This window comes from Primulina tabacum, chromosome 6 (genome assembly GCF_025594145.1).
Source record: "Primulina tabacum isolate GXHZ01 chromosome 6, ASM2559414v2, whole genome shotgun sequence".
Taxonomy (NCBI): domain Eukaryota; kingdom Viridiplantae; phylum Streptophyta; class Magnoliopsida; order Lamiales; family Gesneriaceae; genus Primulina; species Primulina tabacum.
Window position 1 is genome coordinate 9,131,653 of NC_134555.1, and position 27,673 is coordinate 9,159,325.

The 27,673-nt window shown below is 36.2% G+C and overlaps 1 pseudogene; it reads left to right on the plus strand.

The window, feature by feature from the left end:
- LOC142550013 (uncharacterized) overlaps positions 1 to 27,673 on the plus strand; it is a 41,790-nt pseudogene that overhangs the window by 7,319 nt on the left and 6,798 nt on the right.

The window sequence follows — 27,673 nt, forward strand, 5'->3', positions numbered from 1 at the left end:
GACGGATACTCTAACTAATCCAAACAGTTTGAAAACAATAGTTAAACAGTTAAATACACAAGATATGTTTATGGATGTTCGGAGATTTCAACTGCTCCAACGTCACCCATTCTACCGGCTCGGGTAGGATCCACTAGAAGACTTTGATTTATAGAAACACTTGTACAAACCCACTCAACTAGGACTTATCCACTGCCTAAACTAAACTCCTAGACTAGACTGAAGGCAGCACCTTCCAGTCAACACTTCTTTAATGTCTATGTGAGAAAGACTACATACACAAGTTTAACGTCTTTGTGCAAGACTGTATTTGAGTGAATGAGTGTTTGTGTGTGAGAACTGAATAAGGGTGTTCTCACACACTGAGGAAATAAGCTTCTACTGTGAAGAGTTCCCTCTGGGCTGATTGCTTCTGAAAGCTGATTTGCAATGTGCGTGCCCTTTCTTTTCTCTCGTATATGCTTAAGAGCTTTTTCACTTCTTATTCTTCTTCTTGTTATTTTTTTCTTATATTGAGTCTTCACTGATCTCCTCTTTATATAGGCGGGAAAACTGATCATACAGTGAGACTCATTGGTTGTATCCGTTGCATCTTGAATTCGTTTCTTGGACTTTGTGTTTCGACTTTTCGACTGCCCTTCTGAAACGTTTTGTCTTTAATGCTCTGATGCAACGTCCATTATTGTCCTTTGACTGGATAATGGCTTTGTACCTTTACGTACAGTTGGATTCCACCTGAGAGAGTTTGTCTTCATCCATAACTAAAAGATTCTGACTGATGCTTCGAACTGGTCAATTGAACTGATCTTTCAGTTGGGCTAGTGAAATCAGTTGACTCGTCAGTTGAACTGATTTCACTTTTGTTCAATTGGACTGATCAGCTGGGTTTCTTCATCAGTTGAACACTCCTTCGACTGGCCAGGCTTCTGAGGTTCTCCTGCTGAATCACTTATCAACTGGACAATCAGCTGAACTGCTCAATTGACGTAATCAGTTAGACTGATTCATTTTGTGCGATCAGTTGGGTCTTTGGTTTGCGATGTAAACGTCTCGTGAGTGATCCTAGATGCTGCACACTAAGGTAGATTATTAGTAACATAATTAACAAGTTTTGTTATTATCAAAATCAAGATTGCGAACTTGAAAAAGTTCTGTTGCGTATTTTCACTACTGCAAGTGTACGGTGTCAAGTTTTAGTACTGGTATGAGTACATATATCGATCCCACGAAGAGTAATTATTTAAAATTGTATATTAAGTACCATAATTGACATAGTTCAACTTTATTTAAAGAATTCAAATAGATAGTTGATAACCAATTCAAAACAAATAACGAATCAGAGAATTCTTAGCACGCAGTTGAAGTTCAATGAGTAGATCAATCTAGAGATATGATTTCGTCTAGTCTCCCCTATGCTAAATTAAAAATTGACTAACATATCATTAAATTGCATCATGTTTACTAACCAAGAACTCGCAATTTCATATTCACTTTTTCAAGTGATAAATAGAACTGTATTACCTATTACTGATTTTAATGTCTATTCAAAACCACGTAACACGTAATAAATGCAAACAATGTTCTCTTATGGATTCGTTAGAGTTACACGTCTTTTGCACGTCATAAACGTCTAACGATGAGATTTTCACTGTCCTAATTTCAATCCCCTCTCCCGAGTGTTAGATCTTAATTATTTGATCAATCAAATTATGGCCAGTAATTCAAAAGCATTAACGACAAGAAATCACAAATAAACACGATGCATTAATTCAATGAAAATTCAAAACGTCAATAACATAAGTTCAACCAAGACTACGTCAATCTCTAGAAAATAAAATTAGTTCATAATCGAATTTAAATCAATACAAAACCTGTTTGTAATCATTATAAACGTAAAAGTGAAGAACCGAATTAGAAACGTGTTGAGGAAAGATGAAAGCGCGTCTCCGTGTCCGGATTCAGCGTCTTCTATCTCCGTTTTTCGCGTTCCGTCTTCCGTGCTCTCACTTTTGCTCTCCGCTTTTTCGAGTGATGTGTCGGCTGTGTCAAGAAAAAATCCGACTTCCTTTCAAAGTCCACGACTGAACTATTTTATTCTGAAAATCGCGCCGCGCGCATATGCGCGGCCAAGACTTGCGCATATGCGCGGGTCTTTCTGTGAGTTGGGCACTTTTCTTATACGCGCACATGCGCGCCCTTTCTCTGCGCACATGCGCGGAGTCTTCTGTTTTGCGCATTGGAAATTTCTTCGTGCGCGCATATGCGCGCCTTGTCTGGCGCATATGCGCGAACCTCTCTGGTGTCTCGCCTATTTCTTGCGCGCATATGCGCGTCTTTGACTCGCGCATATGCGCGTGTCTTGCTGCCATAAAAGCTGGGGGCTTGTCACACTTCTTCTTCTAAGCGCCATTTTCGTTCCTTTTCACGCCCATGTAGTCGCCTTACCTAGATTCCTGCAAGCACACCAAAAATAACAAAAACGCATAATTCTGCCCAAGAAAACTAATAATCTATATGAATTATAAGGATAATTTAAGTGCATAAAATGCACTTATCAAGTTCCAACAAGTATCGAGAATGAGATCATGAAATGTGAAAGGCGCGCTTGGGGTTATGAAGGCGGAAAAAGTTATTGTTAATCTATATGTACTTTTGGGAGAAATACACAAGGAGGCGGAACTAGCTGTTGCATTGATTGGTTTAGGAGAATAATTAGCACTGTTATGGAATAGAAAGCTCGAGCATATATCAGAACGAGGGTTGAAAATTCTCTCTGAACGAAAGTCATTCCCAAGGCATATAAAATTGACTACCATTTTTGTGAGCATTGTGTTACCGATAAAAACGCAGTTTAAAATTTGACACTTCCATTACCAAAAGTAAAAGCATGTTGGAGCTGATTCATTTTGATGTTTGGCAAGTACCGGTTGTATCCCTAGAATGAGCGAGATACTTTGCCTTGTTCATTGATTATTTCTCAAGGAGATATTGGTTGTGTCCAACAAAAAAGAAATAAGATGTTTTTCAGGTCTTCAAGGATTTCAATTGAGCGTTGAACTTGATTCTGAAAAAAAAATCAAGTGTTTGGGGACTGAAAATAGAGAAGAATGTATCATTGACAAATTTGATGCATTTTGTCAATATGAGGGTATCAAAAGATAGTTCATGACAGCTTACACACCTCAACATAATGGAGTGGCAGAGCCGATGAACGTAACCTTGTTGGACAGAACAAGAGCTATGTTGTGGACTACAGGTCTAGCTAATTCATTTTGTGGACTACAGGTCTAGCTAATTCATTTTGGACAGAAGTTGTAAAAATATCTTGTTATATAATCAATCATTCTCCTTAAGTGGAAATTGATCTGAAGACTTTGATGGACATGTGGACTTGGAAGCCAGCTGATTATTCACATTTTCATATATTTGGAAGCCTTGTGTACATTCTGTACAATGATCAAGAAAGATTGAAGTTGGATTCAAAATCTAGAAAATGTATATTTCTGGTTTATGCTGATGGAGTAAAGGGGTTTCGCTTGTGGGATCGTACTGTCCACAATCTTGTCATCAACAAGGATGTTATCTTCAAGCAAGATAGCTTAAAGGGAGACAAAGCACACTAAATTCAGAAACTACTATAATTTAGGTAGAAAATAAGACAGATGAAGTTCAAATTTCTTGTGAAGTAGTGTTAGAGTACGAGGAACAAGAACTTGTCGAGTATAAGATTTTCAAAGTGAGGCAGTCAACTCGAGATCGGGTTGGCTTTCAGATTATGACATTGAAAGCAATATTGCATATTGTCTATTATCAGATAATGGTGAGCCATCAAGTTTCCATGAGACTACTCAAAGCTAGGATATATCATTGGGGATGACAGCAACGCAAGAAAGATTGGATTATTAAACAAAAATAAAACATGGGATTTTGTTGCACTACCACGAAGAAAGAAAGTCATTGGTAACATATGAGTCTATAAATCAAGCGTGATAGCAATAACTAAGTGGAGCTATATCTTGCTAGATTGGTGGTAAAATGACATGCTCAGAAAGAAGGCATTGACTTTAATGAGATATTTTCTCCCGTTGTTCGACTTACAACAGTCAAAATGGTGTTGTCATTGTATGAGGTGTTTGACCTATATCTAGAATAACTAGATGTGAAAATAACATTTTTTTTCATGGAGATCTTGAAGAAGAAATATATATGCTCCAGTTAGAATGTTGTGCAGAAAAAGGCAAAAAGAACTTGGTTTTGGAGCTTGAACAAATCTTTGAACAGTCTCAAAAAGTCGCCATTGTGTTTGTACAAGTTATTTGATTCCTATATCATGAGCCTTGGATACAACATACTTAATCCAGACCCTTGTACATATTTCAAGAGTTCTGGTGATTATTATATCATTTCGCTATTGTATGTAGATGACATGTTGTAGAAGGCCACAATAAAGATCAGGTCCAAGAATTGAATGTGCAGTTGGTAGAGAATTTGATAATGAATGATTTAAGACCAGCAAACAAGATTCTAAGAATGCTAGATCACTTAGATAGAAGTAACAAAAAGATTTGTTTTCCCAGAACAATTATTCACTACAAGAAAAACTCATTCAACAACACACCTACGACAACGGTTTTTCACTAAAATCGTTTTCGTATACTTTTAACAATGGTTTTAGTAAAAACCGTTGTCGTATTTCGTTTTTTTTAAGCAAACGACAACGGTTTTTAGGGAAACCGTTGTCTTTTGGGGGTCAAAGACAACGATTTTCTAAAAATTGTTGTTTTTTAGCGTTTTTTTAGGGTAAAAGACAACGGTTTATTATAAACCTTTGTCTATTAGAAAACCGTTGTCGATTGACGTGTTTTTTTGACAAACAACAACGATTTTATTGAATTGTTGCCATATTTAGTGACGGTGCGACGATTTTAAAACCATCGCTATATATTTTGCAAAATCGTCGCTATTATATAGCGACGGTGTTAAGCAAAACCGTGGCATTTTTTAAATTAGCGACGGTTTAATAAACAACTGTCGCTAATAGCGACAGTTTGTGCTTAACCGTCGCTAATCGTACAGTTTTTGCTTAACTGTCGCTAATTGCGACGGATTAATAAACAACCGTCGTAATAGCGACGGTTTATAAATTACCATCGCTAATAGCGACGGTTTAACCAAAAATCGTCGCAAATTTTCTATAAATATCCGCATTTTCGGTCCATTTTCCTCCACACCACTTCACAACACTTAAAATTTTTCTCTCTTAAACTATTTTAGTCTCGATTTAGGGTAAATTTTTTCGCTTCAATTTTTTGTAAAATTTTAAGTGTTAGTTAAGATCATGAATATTGTTAGCATAATTAGATTGTAAGTTTTTTTAGATTTATTAAATTTTTAGAAGTAAATTTTTAATTTTTTACTGAAAACATTAGCGATGGAAATCATGATAAACCGTCGTTAAAAGTAGTGACGGACTCTATGGCAACCCGTCGCTAATTTTAGCGACAATTTATTTAATCGTCGCTAATTAACGACAGTTTTTATGATGTCCGTCGCTAAAATTGTCAGTCGTTGACCGCACTTTCAACAACACCCTCAGTTAAAACAGTTTTAAATAGCCTACGACAACGGATAAAACCCGTTGTCGTTTTGCGTTTTTGTAGTAATGATTTGAATAAATTATTGTAACGCTTTAATATGCAAGATAATAAGCCTATCTCGACCCTTCTTCCAATTAAATTCAAGTTATCATCCAACATATGTCCTAGCAATGAAGTAGAGATTATGGGGATGTCTCAAGTACTATATGCATCAGCAGTGAGAAATTTAATGTTCACAATGATCTGTGCAAGACCGGACATTTCTCAAGGATTGAAAGCAGTTAGTTGGTATATGGCGAATCATGGACGAGAGCATTGGAGTATGGTTAAGAGAAACCTTAGATACATTAAGGGCACCTCAAATACTGCATTATATTTTGGAAGATCAGATTTTACACACAGGGTATATGTCGATTCAAATTATGCATGTGATCCTGATAAGAGAAAGTCTACTACTGGTTATGTGTTTACACTTGCAGGAGAAGCAGCAAGCTAGGTCTCAAAATTGCAAATAGTTGAGATGTTTCGACAAAAAAGACAGAATATATAATAGTTACTCAAGCTTGCAAGGAGGTAATATGGATTAAAAGGTTATTAGAAGAAATCGTGAACAAGTAAGAGAAGGTTCCTTTGTTTTGTGACAGTCAGAGTGTCTTGCTCATTGCAAGGAATCCAGCCTTTCATTTCAGGACTTAATACATTGGAGTTCAATTTCACTTTGTGCGAGAACTAGTAGAGGAAAGAAGTGTAAATAGGCAAAAAAAATTCAAATGAAGGACAATGAATCTGATTTTCTGACCAAGCCAGTAAACATAGATACATGTGAATGATGTAGATCTTCAAGTGGCCTAGCAGAAATGAAAGAAGTAGGAAATGACAATATTGGAAAGATGTGTGCAGAATTCAACATATTCTTGAGTTTTCTTCTTCCTCCTATTATTTTTATAATATTTGTGAGGTAGTTTTTTATGAGACAATTTCATTTTTATTTGAAAACACAGTGAGAAGTTGTAACCTATAAATTATTATGGTGAAATCTTTTCATCTTGTCGTAGTTTTTACGCTAAAATTTTTCAGGGGTTTTCCACATAAATCTAGGTGTCCAGTTTTATTTTTATTTTTATATTTATATCTCAATATACCACATTTGGGGCCGACAGTGCCGGACATAGCCTATCTAGTGAAAGGAAAAGCACTAGAACTTGAAATTGAGTTACGAATCTTCTCACTATAGTGAAAACATAACATACAAAATCACTAACTCACGCTTATTTTCCCTTGCATGTTAGATATCAGCCGCTAGTTTTCGAATTGAAGTTCTTGTTGTTGTTTTCCCTTTTTAATTTGCATGTTATATATCAGCTGCTTTACTTGGAACTAAACTTCGTATTGTCTCAAATTTGGATTTTGATGTGCCGATCATGAGTAGATCATACATAGATGGAAGCGAATTCGGAGTTAAATTTCTTCGAATATTGGCTCATTGGTGTATATTTTCTAACTATCATCAGATTATTTTGTGGCGTGGAATTCGTGCGGAATCAACATTGTTTCTTAATAATTGCATGTTTAAGTTGCCAATCTTAACTTATCCATGGTTCTATACGGGATAATCACCGAGCATTGATATATCATTATGAAGCTTATTTATATCAGGTTCTCAAAGTTTATCCTTACCCAGTGACAGTCTTTGTAGTTCAATTTGCTGTTGGGACTGTAACTGTCATTTTCATGCAGACCTTGAATATTTACAAGTGGCTTAAAATCATTGGTGCTCAGGTACTTTAATGAACCATTCAAGAATACATGTTCTACGTTTTCCTCATTAAGCATAGTGATAGCAGAGATTGATTGTGATATTGTATCCACCAATCAATTGCAGCTTGCTGTTATTCTTCCTCTCGCAGTGGCACATACACTGGGAAATCTCTTCACTAACACGAGTCTTGGAAAAGTAGCTGTCTCATTCACTCACACAATTAAAGCTATGGAGTCATTCTTCTTAGTTTTTTTCTCTGCAATGTTTCTTGAGGAGGTGCGGGACTCAGTTATTGTCAAATTATTTTAATTTATTTTGGTGATACATGCCTTTTGTCTGGTGATTCAAAAGTTTGCAACTTTATGACATGAAAAGCAGTTGTTTGTTCAAGCAAGCATCAATCATCCAATTCTACATGTCTTAAAAACAATCCGTACTTCACACTTGATATTTAATATTGCATTGTTAAGAAGACATTTTTTGGTCATCTGCAGTACAATTTTCACGATTCACTAATTATTACAACTAACATAGCAGAAGAGACAAATAACTTTTTCCTAACTTTCCTCCTCGTAACCTGTCTTGTATTTCCTTCATTGACATCTCTTTTTGCAGTTTCCTACGATATGGGTAGTGTTCTCACTTATACCAGTTGGTGGTGGAGTTGGTTTGGCATCAATGACTGAGGCCGCTTTTAACTGGTAAAGAACCATGACTCAATGCTGTCAATCAGTTGCTTTCACGAATTAATCGCGTATCAAATGTTTATTTTAGGATAATCATATGGAGTTTTTACAATTTTTGCTTTGAAGGGCTGGCTTTTGGAGTGCATTGGCGTCAAATTGACAAATCAATTTTGCAATGTTCTTAGAAAAAAATTTTATGGTTAAGAAAGAGGTATATTTGGAAACCAAATAATACTTTGTGTACATGATAGTTAGATAGTATGTTAGGATCGGTTAACTCGGGTAAAGTTTTTAGAAGGGGTTGAATAAAAACTTTGACTTTTTGAGTTCTTTTTCGAATGTGAGTCATTTTCAGTAACAATAAGTTGACAAAATTGTGCGGAAATAAACTAAGAGATAGATTTGAATATTTTGACTTAGATAATATAAAATTGAAGGTTTGAAAGTTAGTTACGAAATAGTAAATAAGAGAAATGAACACGAGGATTTTTTTGGATGCCCGGAGACTTCAAATGCTCCTACGTCACTTTTTCTATCTCAAAGATAGGTTTTCACTAAAATAACTTTCATTAATACAACAAGATATAATAATCCATTTCAATTTGGACTTAAACACTGCCAAATTGAAACTCTTAGGTTCTTTTAAACCTATCAGTTAATAACTGAATTGTTTAAATAGTAGCATGATTGCTACGAATAAATCAATGAAGTGTAAGCTTGAATTTGCGATTTGCAAACTTAATGGATCGGTTCGGGGCACCTGCGAGGGTGTTTCAAACACAATATTCTCAATGGGCTGCAATAGCTCGTGTTCTAAGAATGTAAACACCGATGAATTACATCGAGTTTGGTTATAACCAAACGGAATATATTTGAAATAATCCTTCATTAAAAAAGCTAATCAGTTTAAAGCTTTTAACTTGTGTAAACTGATTAACTGATATAAAAGGGATCAGTTCTTGCATATATTAGTTCAGTTATGGTAAGAATAGAACTAATAACAGCTCGAACTAATCAAATAAGTTTGAAAACAATAGTTAAATAGTTAAGTACACAAGATATGTTTATAGATGTTTGGAAAATTCAACTGCTCCTACTTCACCCCTTTTACCACCTCGGGTAGGTTCTACTAGAAGACTTTGATTTATACAAAGCTTTGTAGAAACACACTCAGCTTAGGACTTACCCTACTTCCTAACTGAACTCCTATCCTATATTGAAGGCAGCACCTTCCAGCTAACACTTGTTTAACGTCTATGTGTCAAAGACTACATTCACAAGTTTAATGACTTAGTACAATACTCACTCAACTATTCAATAACCTCTACTATCTGTATATGTGATTGTGTGTGCGCGTGTGTGAGAACTGATATATGAATACAACACGAAAGTGTTCTCACACACTGAGAATTTTGCTTCTAGACTAAGCAGTTGGCATGCCCTATTTTTCTTTTGATCTTCACACAATTGTTTGTTGATGGTCTTGATCTTGTATTCATAGAGGCTTCGTGAATCAAGACTCATCAAATATGTTCGTTGCAGTTTGAATTCGTTCTTGGCTTTAAGTTCTGCTGCAACGTTCACTATTGTACTTTGATCATACAATTTCTTTTATACCGTTGTGCACAGCTGGATTCCACTTGATTAAGCTTATCGTGTTCTGCAAATTGGTCGGCTCCTAACTGATGTTCTGAACTAGTCAGTTGAACTGATCTTGAACTGGTTTGGTGAAATCAGTTGGCTCGTAAGCTGAACTGATTTCACTGCTTCAGTTGAACTGGTTAACTGGACTCTTCATCAGTTGAGCTCTTCATCAGCTGGCCGGGCTTCCGAAGGTCTTCTACTGAACTAGCTATCATCTGGAAAATCAGTTGAACTGGTCTTTTGATATATCAGTTGAACTGGTTCACTTTGGGCGATCAGTTGGCGCTTTCAATTTGCGTCTTGATAGCTTCAGTTTTGGCTCGATAACTGATCAGTTCAAATCCTGATCAGTTCCACTTTCTACGCACTTAGGTAAATTGGTTAGAAACAAAATAACAAGTTTTGTTAACATCAAAATAAAAATTACAAACATCAAATGTTCCCACAAAACTGGATGTGAGCTTTAAAATAAATCGCAACTAACTTGATAATCGAGTGTTCTTAATCTGTTGTGTATCTGATATTCCCGTAAAACCGTCTCTCTTCCACAACTGAACTCTTTAGCTAATTTAAAGTATTCGATTCCAATGGTAACATTGAATGCAGTTAAGAATAGTATCCGTTGAATCGTCTTTTTGTCCATGTAGACATTCTTCTTACAATAGTACGAGGTATCAGACTGTTGTGCGCTGGCTGATTTGCTCAGGTACAGAATGTCAGTTTGTCTGCTAGAATTCAAACTACAACTGATGATGACCAACTGATCAGGAATAAAACGGCTCGAGTGATCAGTTAATCTGGTCTATATTTGGTAATCAGTTCTAACTGATGTCTTTTCAGTTATAAAAGCTCTATTAGTTTCAGTTTGAGTATTTCATTTGAGATATACCAGTTCACGTTCAGTTCTGGTATCGATCGGTTTGTCAATCTCTGAATCTTTTCTATTCATCAGTTTTGAGACTTATTAAAGGTTTTGAGAACTTTAGTTTATTAACCTCAGTTCTGCTTAATCCTATTTTAGTCTGATAAGTCTTCTTCAATTCTTTGATCAGTTTTGTGCTATCTGTTTGGTTATTGTTTAGTTCTGGTCTTCAGTTCGTTTGCTGGTTTGTTTGTCAAACTCTTAAACTTAAAATTTTCCAACACAGTAGAAGAAATAATTAGCTTATTTCCCTTATAAATTTTATGAAATGGTTCTTTAGCTTCAATTCTCTTGATGCAAAAATCCATGGACAATATTACTCTTTTTTCAGTCATTTCTATTATGTCATTCTTTTCTATGGTGCTTCCTACTATCTTCGTGGAAGGCGTCAAGTTTACGCCTTTTTATATTCAGACAGTTGTAAGTGAATTTAGTATGAAGTAAAAGCTTGTGACATATTTCATTCTCCAGCTTTTCCTAAAAGTGCATCTTCCTGCTTTTGGTTTATTGCTTTGTATGGCTTGAATGGTCTACTAGAAATTTCTTTTTTACTTTATTTTGTTTGTCGATGGGTTGGATGTCAAATAAATAGGCATCAGGTTGCTTCTGGTCGCTCTGTGCTTCCATGCATATCAGCAGATGAGAACTTCTTACATTGTGTAAACCCATTGCTTATTACACGTGGATAATTTTGTTAATAGAGTACCCTTGCAATTTGCAAATCAAGAATTCAATAAATTTTCTGTTGGAGTACCATTTTCTCGTACCCAAGATGCCTGAGAAGTTTAAAAATTTTATTTTGACATGCAAAACGTTCCTTAGGTGCCGTATGATTTAAAATATTCATAGGGTGTTTAGATCTGTTTATTTTTGTTTATTTTACGCTTGACACTAAACTAGTCCGAGATTAGTAGAGTTGGTTCTTCTTGTAAATCCCTATGAACGGATCTTCTTCCTTCTTCGGTTGTCAAATAAGGTTCTTTATTAGATACTGAGTTTCTCGTTTTATTTGCACTAGATATCAAAATGATTTAGAAGGGTGGCCTAAATTCCCTTGTGAAATTAAAGGGGTGGCCGAAAATTTGCTCTTGGGAGAGGAGGGGATTTTTGTGTATTTTTCTTATATGGTTTATGTTACATGATATCAACATTTGATAACATATTAATAAAAATATACTAACCCAATGCTACTAAGATTCATAATCCTAATCCCATTAGAATTTCTTTTATTATCATTAATTAAAATTCTCATGTAGTATATATCTTACAAAGTCATATTTATACATCCATACACACATAATTATATATACATATACAGATTGAGATTTAAATGAACCAAATCGTTTGTGATTTATTCGAAGCTCGATTCAATAAATGCTCGTTTGAGCTCGTTTAATGAGGCTCGTTAATATAAACAAACCAAGCTCAAGCTTTACATTATTCGGCTCATTAGCTCGTGTACATATAATAGTCATCATTATTAATATTATTATTTAACTAGTAGTTTCTTCCACAAGCCTGCTTCACAAAAAAATTGGAACTTTGAATTGAAGGATCTCAAAATTTTGATGTTTCTCCTGAAGATATTGAAAGGAAATAATATTTCCAAAATTAATTGATATAATTCCTTAGATTTAAATTATTATCTTTTTCTTGTTAAATTGATTTCATATAATAATTTGTGAGATTTTGCATTTCTAGATAATGAGATAATTATACAAATATATTCTAGATATGATATTTATAATGATGATTTAATAAGATATGGTATCAATGTTTAAATAGAGTTTATTTCTAATTAAACTCTTACATTCCTTATGAAATAGGTTTCTTTATGGAAGATAAAAGTCTACATCTATAAATAAGATATCAAGGACATGCTTGTGAATCTCTATCACGAATCATACATTCAGATACGCACTTGTGCACTTCGTCGAAGTTCAGAGAAATAATTCTTCAAGAGACGTGCTGGTTGAAGAGTGTTGATACACGTGTTGCCTTGAATGTTGGAAACATCTACAGACAACATCCGTAACGAAGTTGGCTGAAGATCGTTTTCGTGGCTTCTCTTTTGACATCACGTTTTTGTGCTTTCTTGTTGACGTTTTAATACTCTTGATTATTTTAAAAAGTTTTTATTTTCTCAACGTGTTTAGGAAATTGATTTTTGTGAAAATCACTAGTGATAGGTTTTTGTAAACGTTTTTGTTTTCTAGTAATTAATTTTTGCCCTGAGGCACCGTGCAAATTTAGTCTCGTCCGTCTGTTTATTTTAAAGTGAATTTGTGTTACAAAATATAATATTCCGCTGCATGTTGTCTTGAATGTTGTAACATTTGACACAACATTTAATTCTGATAAAACATAAATTTACAATTTACACTACTGTTGATATATTTACACATATCTGTCGAACAACGATTCTTACAAGTGGTATCAGGGCCTACTCTTGATATACTAAGTGTTGATTCTGATTTTTTTTTGTTTGATAGAATTAATTAAATGGATACATCACTTGCTAATGCAGCACTTCGACCACCAGTCTTAGATGGAACAAACTACAGTCTATGGAAAGTCAAAATCAGATACTATATAAAATCCATAGATGAACGGGCATGACAGCGTGTTATCAATGGATGGACTTCACCAATCATGATAGATCAAGATGGTGACAGCTTGCCAAAACCTGAAACTGACTGGACTGCTGATGAAGTGAAAAATTCGAACTACAACTCAAAGGCCTTGAATGCTATATTTACTTCGGTTGATATGAATATGTTCAGTTTGATCACAAACTGTACTTCTGCTAAAAGTGCATAGGATACTCTCCAACGACACTTTGAAGGTTCTGAGAGTGTGCGACGAACAAGACTGAGGATGCTTACTTCCAAGTTCGAGATGATGAGGATGGAAGAATCTGAGAACATACTGGAATATGATCGTCGCCTACGGGAAATTGCTAATGAGGCGTTCAGCCTTGAAGACCCCATCTCCAATGAACGATTAGTTAGTAAGGTTCTCCGTTCTTTGCCCGAAAGATTGAACGTAAAAATCTGTGCTATAGACGAGGCTAAGGACACATCTCAGATGGCTTTGAAAGACCTGATTATTTCACTTCGAACCTTCGAAATGAACATGGACATGCAGAAGAAAGAAAAGGGGAAGACGATTGCATTCCAAGTCTCAAACGATTCCTATAATGATATCCTTCAAATATCACAAGAAGTAAATGAATCAGACCTCTGTGAAGACTCTATCTCCTTTATCACAAAGAAATTCGGGGATTACTTGAAGAGAATCAGAGATAAGAAGAAGGATACACAACCTCCGAAATTTCCAAGTCTTCCTGCCCCTGAAAGGTTTCCTGCCAAGCAACAATTTCAACCAAGAAACGAAGGCAAGGGAAAATTTAATTCAAAGAAGTATGATTCGGTGCAGTGTAGAGAATTCAATGGCTTTGGTCACTATGCTAATGAATGTGCTAACAGATTAGGCAAGAACAAAGGCTACAATGAGTCTCTAAGCGATGAAAAATCTGCTGAGGAGGAGAAATCCAATGATGAAGATAATCACACCTCCTTGACTACATTATTGACAGAAAATTACTGGCTACAAGTGAATCCTTTAGGTGTTGCCACTCCTGGCCGCAACATCTGCAAAAAATCAGTTTGTTTAAAATCTACAGCTTCTGGAAATTCGAGTGTAGATGATGAATTGGAAGCTGATGATGAAGAGATGACTCTTGAGAGTGTTCAAAAGCTTTATGAAGAGTTGTTTGAGGATTGGACCAAGAGAAACAAGCTTAACTCAACTCTTATGAAGGAAAACACCGATCTAAAAGCCATGGTTGTCAAACTTGAAGTAATTCTGAGCAAAAAGGACTTAGAATTGGGTAAGACCAAAGAAGAGCTTCAAAAGGCAATTGAAACCCTATCCAAGTTCAATTCGAGCACATCCAAGCTTGAATCCATACTTTTGATGGGAAGAGAAGACAAGAAAGGCTTAGGGTTCAAAGACAGTGTGTTTGAAATTGGTGAATCTTCAAAATCTACCGTTTTTGTGAAAGGAAAAACTGAAACATTCACACCGTCACAACCTACACCTTCAACCAAAAGCTCTCCACTGAAAAGACAACCTACTGTTTCTGTTCCTAAGAAAATAAAACGCAGGTATGTATGTCATTACTGCTTTAAGCCTGATCATATCAGGCCCTACTGTTTTAAACTCAGGGATGACTGCATGAACCAAAAGTCAAGCCGGATGTTGCCCCGAATGTTGCACAACACTTCCTGCAACACCTCCAAACGCAGACCTACAGTAAGACAGGTTTGGGTACCAAAGGTAAAAATTCACTGTAATGTTGTTTATACTTCATTAAAAACTAACACTGCAGGTTACTGATACTTTGATAGTGGAAGCTCACGTCACATGACAGGATTACGAGAACATCTCGTTGATTATGATGATCAAAAGGGTGGTAGAGTAACGTATGGAGGGGGAGAAAAAGGAAGGATTGTAGGAAAGGGGAAATTGAATGTTGAAGGACTACCCAAGCTCCACAATGTGCTTCATGTTGAAGGATTAAATTTGAATTTGATTATCATAAGCCAATTGTGTGATGATAATTTACATTTCAAGTTTTACAAACATACATGTGAAGTTTTTGATGAAACTAACTTATGCATCATGACAGGTACTAGGTCTTCAGATAACTGCTACCAAATAGGTGAAGAACTTTGATGCAATCATGCACAAGTCAGTGAACTTGATTTATGGCATCAGAAACTTGGACATGGGAACTTCAAGACTGTTGGAAACTAAATTTCGGTGTTTGACAAAATATGAACCAACTGATACGCGCAATTCAGCAACTGAACTTAACAACTGAAATCAGCTGATCTAATAAAAAAAACTGATCAGTTGGAAACCGATCAGTTGATACATTCAGCCGTATGCTTTTAAGCTAAGCATCCGTCAACTGAACATGTCTCGGAAAAGAAAATTCAACCGACAAAGAAACATAAAAGACTGCAACTGAATATGAAACGCCGCACTTTAATCAATACAGCTTAGAACAACGCATTTCGGCTAAAGCAGTTAAGACGCTGCATTACAATAAATGAAACGAACAATAAAGTGGCAATCAACGGATACAAAGATTCAAATATATCTCAAGTTATCGTTGGAAGGGAAGCATATAAATATGACATAAGAACAGCTGAAGAAAAAAAAAAAAAAGATCATTCCATTCAAAGCTTGCTGTTATTATGCCAAAATCTCAGCTCACTCTTATTTGATTTATTCGTAGCAGTCAAGGCTACAATTTGAGCTCACTAGCACTTTATAATAATCGTTAAATTCGATAGTGCTAAGATCAGTTACGCACTGAGAACATTTTTTGATACTAAGAGTTTCAGCTTTTGGCAGTGATAAGTCCAAACTGAAGTGAGTCAGTACAAATCTTGTATTCGATCAAAGTCTTTTAGTGGAATTCCTATCCTTGAGATAGAAGTGGTGACGTAGGAGTAATTGAACTCCAAAATTCGAAAAGATCAGTTTTAATTGTGAGTGTTTATTCAACCCCCCTTCTAAACACTCTTGATACGTTAATCGATCCTATCAAGTGGTATCAGAGCAGGTTGAAATATGTTCTTGAATACTTTTAATCTATAAACTTGTTAGCATGACTTCATTCAACAAAATTCCTATGTTCTCCAGAGAAAAATTTGATGATTGGAAAATCAGAATGCATGCTTATTTAGCTGCACAAGATGATGACATGTGGTATGTTATAACTGATGGACCCATGAAGATTCTAAAAACAAATACAGCAGTTGTCATAACAGAAGGGGCACCACAAAGAATAGAAAAGCCAGAGATGAATGGACAACTGAAGATAAAAGAAAAACAAATCTTGATAATGTGGCTAAAGACATTCTGTACAAAACGCTGGACAAAGTAACCTTCAGCAAAATAAAGATGTGTAAGACAGCCAAAGAAATTTGGGAAAAGCTGATCCAGCTGTGTGAAAGAAATGATCAAACCAAAGAAAATAAACTTTCTGTTGCTGTTCAAAAGTTTGATAACATCAAAATGAAAGCAGGAGAATCAATGCACGAGTATATTGAAAGAGTAAGCAGTATCATCAATGAGTTAAATGCACTTGGAAAAGTGTATACCAACAAAGAGATTGCACTGAAGGTAATGAGAGGTCTTCCCAAGGAATGGGATGCCAAGACCATGGCAATGAGGGAGTCCAAAGATCTGAACCAGATTGAACTTCATGATCTATTTGCTGATTTAAAGGCTTATGAATTTGAGCTGCAGACCAGAGAAGGAGAACCATCTACACCTGCAGCCACAACTGCTCTAGCTGCTGTCAGAATAGAACCAATCAATTCAGTCGAGAAATCTGCTGATCAGTTGAGCAGTGATGTTATGTCATTGTTCATCAAAAAATTTGGAAGGTTCATGAGAAAGAATCAAGGAAACTTCCAGAAGCCATACCAAAGAAACAGCTCCAAAGATGAATCAAATGCCTGCTACAACTGTGGCAAATCAGGTCACTTTATTGCTGATTGTCCTAAACCCAAGAAGGATAGTCAAGGCTCAACTGATAGAAGAAAGAAATCATATGAGCACAAAAGAAGACCCAAGGAAGATAAGAAGTCCTTCAGAAAGAAACATGAGGTACTCTTAGCTGAAGAAAACAAATCTAAATGGGCAGAAACTGACAGTGAAGAGTCAGAACCAGAAAGCTCATGCAGCTCTAGTGATGATGAGGAAGTCAAGTGCTTGATGGCCAATGATGCAGAAGAAGAATCATCTAGCCAACAGGTATTTGATTTCAGCTCAACTGATTTCACACGAGAAGAACTCATTCTAACACTACATGATATGGTAAATGAGTATCAAAAGCTTGCATCATCATTTGAAAAAAACAAAGCAAAGCAAACTGATCCCACAGACAATAAAACCAAAACTGATGAATCAGTTGATGGGTTGAGTCTAAAAAGGGAAATTGCTGAGTTAAAAGCAGAAAGAGACAAAAATCAGTCATTAATCCAGAAGTTGATTCTTGAAAACTCAAAACAGACTGAGCTCATTCAGTCTTGGAACAAGTCATCTACTGCACTGAGTGAGATGCAGAATTCACAAAAATCAGTTTCTGATAAAACTGGTTTAGGGTTCAACACTCAAGGAGAAATGTATCCAAATGATACTCAACCAAAGCTAAAAACAGACAAAGGGAAATACATTCACTTTGTCAAAACAGCAGAGGTACAAGAACAAATTGAGCCCAGTAAACTGATTGAGCAACCTACTGAGAATATGAACAAGGCTAGAAGATATGAGATTGGTTATAGTCAAAAATTCTCAACTGATTCACAAAGTCAGCCATCAAAGAGGTTTCATAAGAACTATTCGAATAGCTATTTCAATTACTATAACTGTAAGCCAGTTCAGAAGAGATATAGACTGAACAATCAGTTGAATAAAGCTAAAACACATATTGTACCATCTGTACACTACACACCAAGCACACAAAAGCCGAGAAAAACCATTTGAAATACAGCTACTGGAAAATCTGTTAGACTAATCCAAGCGTGGGTTCCTAAAGGACTAATCAGTTCAGGACCCAAATAGATATGGGTACCAAGTTATATTATGTGTGTGATTGCAGGTAACAGGTACAAACAAGAACTCAATATGGTATTTGGACAGTGGATGTTCGCGACATATGACAGGAGATGCAAGTGCGTTATCTCAACTGATCAAATACAGTGGTCCAAACATCAGTTTCGGGGACAATTCCAAAGGTAGAACTGTGGGTAAGGGTAAGCTTATCCATGGTAACTTTACTTTTAAAGATGTTCTATTAGTAGAAAACCTGAAGTATAACTTGATTCGCATCAGTCAGTTATGCGACAGTGGATTCTCAGTACAATTTGACAAAAATTCATGTTCAGTCAAAACTTCAACTGATAAAATCATACTAACTGGCAAACGTTGTGGGAACACATAAAAAGTCAGTTGGAATGATCAAACTTATGCACCAGTTTGTTTTATTGCTTCCAAATCCTCTAAAAACTGGTTGTGGCATAAGAGACTAAATCATTTAAACTTTAAAACTATTGCCTATCTGAGTAAACATGAACTTGTAACTGGTTTGCCCAAAATAGACTTTTCAAAAGAAAAACTTTGATCAGCATGTCAGTATGGTAAACAAGTACGATCCTCTTTTAAAAACAAGAGCTGTAAATCTTCATCTCGATGTTTAGAACTGTTGCACATGGATCTCTTTGGTCCTATACCAGTCATGAGCTTAGGGGGAATGAAATACATCCTTGGTAGTCGTAGATGATTTTTCAAGATTTACTTGGGTTATTTTTCTCAAATCTAAAGACCATACTACTTCGCAACTAATAAAGCTCTTCAAAAGACTTTTAAATGAAAAATCAGTTGGAATTGATCGAATCAGATCTGATCGAGGAACTGAATTCATCAATCAAACTCTTTCAAACTTCCTAGAAAATGCTGGAATTAAGCATGAGCTCTCAGCAGCCAGAACTCCTCAGCAAAATGGTGTAGCTGAGAGAAGAAATCGGACCCTTAAAGAAGCTGCTAGAACGATGCTTGCTGATTCTGGTATTTCTCAAAGATTTCGGGCAGAGACAGTAAACACTGCGTGTTACACTCAGAACAGATCAATGATTAATAAAAATCATATGAAAACACCATATGAGATCTGGCATGGAAGAAAAAGTATAATCACTTATTTCAAAATATTCGGCTGCAGATGTTTTATTCTTGATAATGGTAAAAATTATTTAAAAGCGTTTGATGCTAAATCTGCAGAAGGAATATTTCTTGGATACTCATCAGTTAGCATAGCTTATAGAGTCTTCAACAAGAAAATCCTAAATGTTGAAGAATCTGCTCATGTTGATTTCGATGAAACTGAACTAACTGATAAGCCAACTGATCAAGTTGAGCTAGTTGCTCGATTTACAGATATCAGTTTGGAAGATGATGACAAAAATGAAAGTCATGGAAATCAAAACATACTTCAAACACCTGAACCAGAAGTACTGGACCAATTAGATGTGCAGGAAGTCGTTGCTGATGATAAGTCGATAGAGCATAATGATAACATTCAAATACCAGTTGACGAAGCACCAGCTGAGACTGAAAACTGTGTTCAGATACCAACTAAAGAAATTGCTGATACAACAAATACTGAGTACAGATGGAGAAAATCACATCCACCTGAACTGGTGATAGGAAATCCATCTGATCCAGTAAGAACTCGCAATCAAATGCTAAATTTATTTATCTATTCAGCTTTTGTTTCACAACTAGAACCGAAAAAAACTGATGAAGCTCTTGCTGATCCTAACTGGGTAAATGCAATGCAAGAAGAGCTAAATCAGTTCACTTATAACAATGTCTGGAACTTAGTTCCAAGACCAATTTCAAAAACTATTATAGGTACAAAATGGGTATACAGAAATAAACTGAACGAGGATGGTTCAGTTGTGCGCAATAAAGCAAGACTCGTAGCACAAGGATATAGGCAAGAGGAAGGAATTGATTACGATGAAACATATGCACCAGTTGCAAGACTGGAGGCAATCAGAATATTCCTTGCCTATGCTTCATTCAAGAACTTCAAACTCTACCAAATGGATGTAAAAAGTGCATTCCTAAATGGCCAGTCGCAAGAGGAAGTATATGTTGAACAACCTCCAGGTTTTGTCAATCACAACTTTCCTGATCATGTATATCATTTGAACAAAGCCTTATATGGTCTTAAACAAGCTCCCAGAGCTTGGTAACGAAACTCTTTCAAAATTCCTAACTGATCATGATTTTTCTGTTGGATCAGTTGATAAGACCTTGTTCAAATTTACCAAGAATGATCACATTTTATTAGTTCAAATTTATGTTGATGATATCATATTCGGGTCAACTAATCCCAAATTATGCGAAAAGTTTGCTAAGCTAATGCAGGATAAGTTTGAAATGAGTATGATGGGTGAACTAATATTCTTTCTTGGACTGCAAGTGAAGCAACTGGAGACTGGTATATTCATCAGTCAAACTAAATATACAAAGGAGCTGCTGAAGAAATTTGGCATGGAATCATGTTCAGTTGCAAATACTCCCATGATCTCATCAGTAAAATTGGACACTGATCAAGGGGGAATATCAGTTGAGGCGACATTATATCGAGGTTTAATAGTTTCATTGTTGTACCTAACTGCCAGTCGTCCTGATATTGTATTTGCTGTCTGTATGTGTGCTAGATTTCAAGCAAATCCTAAGCAATCACATTTCTCAGCTGCTAAAAGAATTTTGAAATATCTTAAGGGTACACAAAATGTTGGGTTATTGTATTCTAAAGACTCTACTTTCAATTTAGTTGGATATTCAGATGCAGATTAATGCAGGATGTAAGCTTGATCGTAAAAGTACAAGTGGATCTTGTCAGTTTCTAGGAGACGGATTGATCTATTGGTTCAGCAAAAGGCAGACATCCATAGCTACCTCAACAACTGATGCAGAATACCTTGCTGCTGGTAGTTGCTGTGCACAACTGATTTGGATCCAGCAACAACTGAGAGATTATAAAGTAATTACAAATGAATCACCCATATTTTCTGACAATACGAGCACAATTGCCATCACCTATAATCCAGTTCTTCACTCAAGGACCAAGCATATAGATGTCAGGCACCATTTCATTAGAGATCATGCTTTGAAGAATGACATTAGACTGGAGTATATTTCAACTGAGCAACAAGCAGCTGACATCTTCACCAAACCATTACCCGAGACTAAGTTTTCTTACTTTCGCAATATTCTTGGTTTAATTGACTTGTCCTAAAATTATTATTGATGTTGTTTTACTAATAAAATTCTTTGCAGAAAATAAGAACACAACAACAAATTGGAAATGATACTTTATTAAGAATAAAATCGATTCCATCTTACAGAAGATAACTTTGAACCAACTGAATCTTGCCATTCTGTAATCCAATTATTCAACTCATAAATTCGGACTCTAGAAAATGATTCAGTTGTAGAAATCTTCTCAATAACATGCCATTCTTTCCAGAGCATTGCTTGCAACAGAACATTGTCATCAACCAGGTCTGTAACATGCCTGACTTCAAAACGATCAATGTATTTTCTTGCTGTTGCTGCTTGAGCACGAGAAGGAGCAGAACCACTACTATTTATCCTCTGCAAATCATGAATTTTGAACCATGTTGACATCACTTTCGTCAAGACATATTCCTCCATCGTTTTCTTCAACTCTTCTAAATAAGAACTTAATTGTTCAGTAACTTGAATATGTGTACTGGTGCATGCATCAGAATTACTTGAATCCGACATATTGAATTGTTATTGTCTCACATTTTATATCTCTCTCGTCTTGTTTATAGACAGATGACATTAAATGTTGAAGAAACCAAAGAGTCTTAAGTCAACCGAAGCGTTTTTCTCATTTACCCAGGCTTCTTATTTATCAGTTGTTCATTATCAACTGATATCAGTTTGTCATTTATTACTTAATGCTTAACTGATTTCAGTTTATAGTCAACTTCTATAAGTTAGTCTTTCATCAGTTCACCTGCTTAAGTTCGCAATTCATATATATAACAACTGATGAAATTTATCATTTGCAGGAAAGAGAAAAACAAAATTAAGCTTATATAAATACTTCATTCAACCATAAACGTTTGCACGGATTACATCATCATATTTTTCCTCTACAACAATTATCCACATTTTCAACCAAGCGGATAAAGATGCGGTAGATGTCTTGACAAAGCTCTGAGAAACAGCTATGCGCTTAAGGATTTTCAGTTCCTTTCGAAGCATTAGCTGATAGATATGACCATCCGTAAAGATGTCCACACACACAGCTATGTTCAAGTGCTCCCACACTCTTTTCAACTCTGCCACCAGTTCGGGAGTGGTAGCATCTCCAGTATTATACAGGAACTCAAGCTTCTGTAACTTTTCCCAGTAGTGAAGACTCTTATAGAAGACTTCATCTTCTATAACAGCCTTCCTGGTCTCCAGAGCAAACGACGAAGCACTCGAGCTACTCGTATCTGCCATTCTTTTTGTCTTGAATATCTTTACCAATATGACTGAAACTAACCGTGTTACTTCTATTTATAGACGAAAATCAAGGAAGCTGAAGGGCCGTCAACGTTTCAGCAAACGATAATCTTTCTGACCTTTAAATTTATTTTTATATCGTCACTTAATTATTCTATGCACCGATTAAGGGGGAATATCAGTTTTTAAGAGGTTAACTGAGAAGACAAATGTTAGTAAACTCTCAACTGAAAGGACACAGTCTTACAACTGATCGTTCAGTTGAGAATTTCACTAATCTTCTCACATAAGTTAACTTATTAATCATATTATATTCCAAATCAACTGACGTGACTGCAGTTTCATAACGTGGCTTATTTTAAACCACTCACTCTTTTGCACACACGCTTACAGCACACGTACACATATTTTTATTCGAATTTTTTCATGGACTGACACGTGTCCCGAATTTGAACAGTCACGTACAAATGTACTAAGCCCGCTTCAATGCAGTTTTCTTTCTTACGAATACAATCAGTTCCTAAAAGCATACTAATTCCAGAGCTTATCGTTTACGAATTTCAGATCGTTTTACCTTTCGAAATGGCGAATCAAATCCCAGCTCACGTGTTGAACGCTATGGCCATTGATTTTGACTCAGTTTTATCAGTTCAAGAAGCTGAAATTAAGAACATCTTTCTGAAGATTGAATCTGCTGGTCTCAGGATGTTTTTGGGACAATCTACGCAGGAGATATACCCCAAGAAAGTAAATGAATTCTATCTGAAGGGGTTTGTCACTACTGATGGAAGTATCTCTATAACTGTCAATGATCAGCTGTTGATCCTATCTGAAGACGCCTTCGGAGAAATTTTTCTCTTTGCCAACTGATGGGTACGTCAACTTCTCTGAAGTCAAAACATCTGACATTGAGGAAATGCAATCTTTACTGTCTGCTGATTGGCGGAAAATCAAAGTTTCCGATCCAAAGAAAGAGCTGAAATCAGAAATTCAATTATTAGCCGACATTGTGGCGAATGGCATATTGGCTAAGGCAGGCTCTTATGCTGCCCTTACTCTTGAAAAATTCCAAGTGATGATCATCATCATAGGAGAGAAGAAAGCTAACTGGAGGCATATTATTTTCAATATTATGAAGAACATGCTTCAATCTATCAAACAATCAAGAGGCTTTGCTTTTCCAATCAGTTATCTTCTGAAACTAAAGGGATTGGTAGCTGACAATGCTGGAAAATCATCAAAGTTCAAGGTATTCACTGCCAAGAACATCTTGCCGCCAAAGACCAAACTGGACATTTCTCCCAAACAGTTTTTGAAGATCAAGAAGGAGATTGGGACGCAACCACCTGCCCCAACACCAGTCAAGAAGGCCAAAACTTCTTCCCAATTGAAGACTGCAAAACGAAAACTGATTATCAGTGAATCTGATTCCGAGAAGACGCCCTCTCCAAAAGTTGCCAAGAAACCAAGAACACAAAAGACAAAATTACCAACCACAGTAGAATCTATTCTACCTTCGGATGCCCAACTAGCCTATCAAAGCAGTTCCTCTGAAGATCATCCCACCAGAAATCTCAGCTGGTGCAACAAAGGAAACAGGTAGGATCAAAGCTCCTCTAATCCATGTGAATCGTCCTAGTGTTCTAGCACTTGCCAGACCCAAAGGTATAAAGATTATAGAACTGGTGGATACTACTCGTACTGGATTGGAAATTCCACACATCCTCAGTACTGAAAAAGGCAAGGGCAAATTGATTGAAGAGCCCAGGCCATCCAATTCCATTCAAACCCATATTGACCTTGTTTGGGAACAGGTTAATAATTTTGCAGCATCAAAACTTCAATCCTATGATGCCTGGACAGCTTACAGAACTCATATTTTTGCTAAGCAGCTAAAAAAGAAATCCCAGCTGAACAAGTTTATCAAACTGGAAGCAATTGTCCTCAAAATGGTCAAAGCTGCCATAATTGTTCAGGCTTTGGAGAGGAAAACCTATTTTTTTGACCAAATTCGAGCTAAGAAGCTATCTCAACTGCTTGAGAAATTGAAAGAAAACTACATTCCCACCAATCCAACTGCTTATAATGATCGAGCTTTGATCACTCAGCTAGATACAGATCTTACTAGCTTGCAAGCTCAGATAAAAGTGTGGGAAATGGATCAGGAGTTAGTTCTTCCTGAGGAAGCCTCTGAAGAAGAAGAAGAAGAACCCTCCTCTCAGCAGAAAGAGCCATCCTCAGAACAAACTATTGTTTCAACTGAAGAAACATTTCAGGATGTGCCACAATCATCTGCTGTGGAACATCAGCTGTATTCTGAAGCCGAGTTGAATTTTTCCAACATTGATGAAATTATTCAAGCAGTGGTGACAGAATCTGTTATTAATGAACCTTTATCAGTTGATCACTCCACTGATCAAGCAGCTAAAAAGAATCCAATCTTAACTGAAGAACCAGTTAAGGCCTCCATTTCTGAACCAAATGATCCAAGAATGATACCTACTCAATCACCAAATCAACAGATTGCAAAAAATATAGAGGAAAGCCCAATTGCTGATCAACATCAATCCTCATCTCCTCCAGTCCAAGTAGCAGTAACTGAAACAGATGTTCCAGCACAGACTGTTTCTGAAACGTTACTATCTGATAGGACCATGATGGTCTTTGATCAAGTTTCCATGAACCAATAACATCTGATCAGTCACCTCCTCTTCAATCCACATAAATGGATCTTGTCCTTGAAGAAATCCAGAATATGCAGAACAATATGCAGCAGATGATTACTGAAATCAAGAAAATTCAATCAACACAATTGTCTCATACTGTCAAATTGGATTCTTCAAATGAATTTGATTCAGCAAAATTGAAAGTCATTCAAGCAAACATGGAGTCTCTTACCCGAACTGTGCTTGAGATGAAAAACAACAGAGGTTTGGCTGAGAGTCTCTCCATCACTCAAGACGTTATCAGCAAAGGAGTTGAGCGATTGGAAACTTCTGTTTCTAATAAGATGGAGCTGCTGCAGACTCTTTTACAATCTGCTGTCTCAAGTATCTCCTCAGATGTCAAAATTCTTTCCACTGACGTTCGAAGAGTATCTGAGAAGATGGATTTGTTTGACAAAAAGGGGGAAGAAATCAAAGAGATTCTAGAACAACAAAAGAAATCTTCTCGTTGAAGAAAAATCTCTACAGATTCGTGTAGTCTATTATTCAGTTGATCAATCTCTTATTTTATCTCGTTGAAGAAAAATCTCTACAGATTCGTGTAGTCCATTATTCAGTTGATCAATATCTTATTTTATCTACAATGAGTTCAGACGTTTAGTTATTATTTACTTAGTTTTGTCAAACACCATAAAGGGGGAAATTGTTGGAAACTAAATTCCGGCGTTTGACAAAATATGAACCAACTGATACGCGCAATTCAGCAACTGGACTTAACAACTGAAATCAGCTGATCTAATAAAGAAAACTAATCAGTTGGAAACCGATCAGTTGATACATTCAGCCGTATGCTTTTAAGCTAAGCATCCGTCAACTGAACATGTCTCGGAAAATAACATTCAACTGAAAAAGAGACATAGAAGACTGCAACTGAATATGAAACGCTGCACTTCAATCAATACAGCTTAGAACAACGCATTTCGGCTAAAGCAGTTAAGACTCCGCATTACAATAAATGAAACAAACAATAAAGTGGCAATCAACTGATACAAAGACTCAAATATATCTCAAGTTACCCTTGAAAGGGAAGCATATAAATATGACAGAAGAATAGCTGAAGAAAAAAGAAGATAATTCCATTCAAAGCTTGCTGTTATTCTGCCAAAATCTCAGCTCACTCTTATTTGATTTATTCGTAGCAGTCAAGGCTACAATTTGAGCTCACTAGCACTTTGTAATAATCGTTAAATTCGATAGTGCTAAGATCAGTTACGCACTGAGAACATTTTGTGATACTAAGAGTTTCAGCTTTTGGCAGTGATAAGTCCAAACTGAAGTGGGTCAGTACAAATTTTGTATTCGATCAAAGTCTTTTAGTGGAAATCCTATCCTTGAGATAGAAGGGGTGACGTAGGAGTAATTGAAATCTCCGAACATCCAGAAACAATCCTTGCGTATTTTATTTTCGTATTCTATCTTTCAGTCAGATACTTTCCGCAACTACTTTAGTTTAACTGATTGTCATTGACCAACAAGATTCCGAGAATTAGTTTTTCACCAAACTGAACTCAAAATTCGAAAAGATCAGTTTTAATTGTGAGTGTTTATTCAACCCCCCCCTTCTAAACACTCTTGATACGTTAATCGATCCTATCAAAGACCTTGAAGAACCTATGCAAGTACGATGCAGTACGTGGGTTGCCGAATCTCTCCTCTGATATACCATATGTGTGCGGAGATTGTCAAAAAGGTAAGCAGACTCACGTGTTACACCCAGTGTTGGCAACATCTGGGGACAACACGCTGTCTGGAGTTACTACACATGGAACTTATGGGTCCTATGAAAGTAGAAAGCTTTGGAGGTAAGGAATTTTCTTTTATATGTGTTGATGATTTCTCACGATTCTCATGGATAAGTTTCATCAGGGAGAAATCGGACACTTTTGATGTTTTTAAACAATTGGTCACAAGAATCACAAACTTCCATAGTTTTAAGGTGAGAAGGATAAGGACTGACCATGGTAAGGAATTTGAAAATTCTTCGTTCTCATCATTTTGTAACAGGAAAGGAATTTCACATGAGTTTTCGGCACCAAAAACCCCACAACAAAATGGCATTGACGAACGCAAGAACAGAACACTGCAAGAAATGGCAAGGGTGATGCTAACTTCGAAGAACATTTCAAAGCATTTTTGGGCAGATGCCTTAAATACGGCTTATCATATTTCAAACAGGGTGTATTTGAGAAGTGGCTCAACCA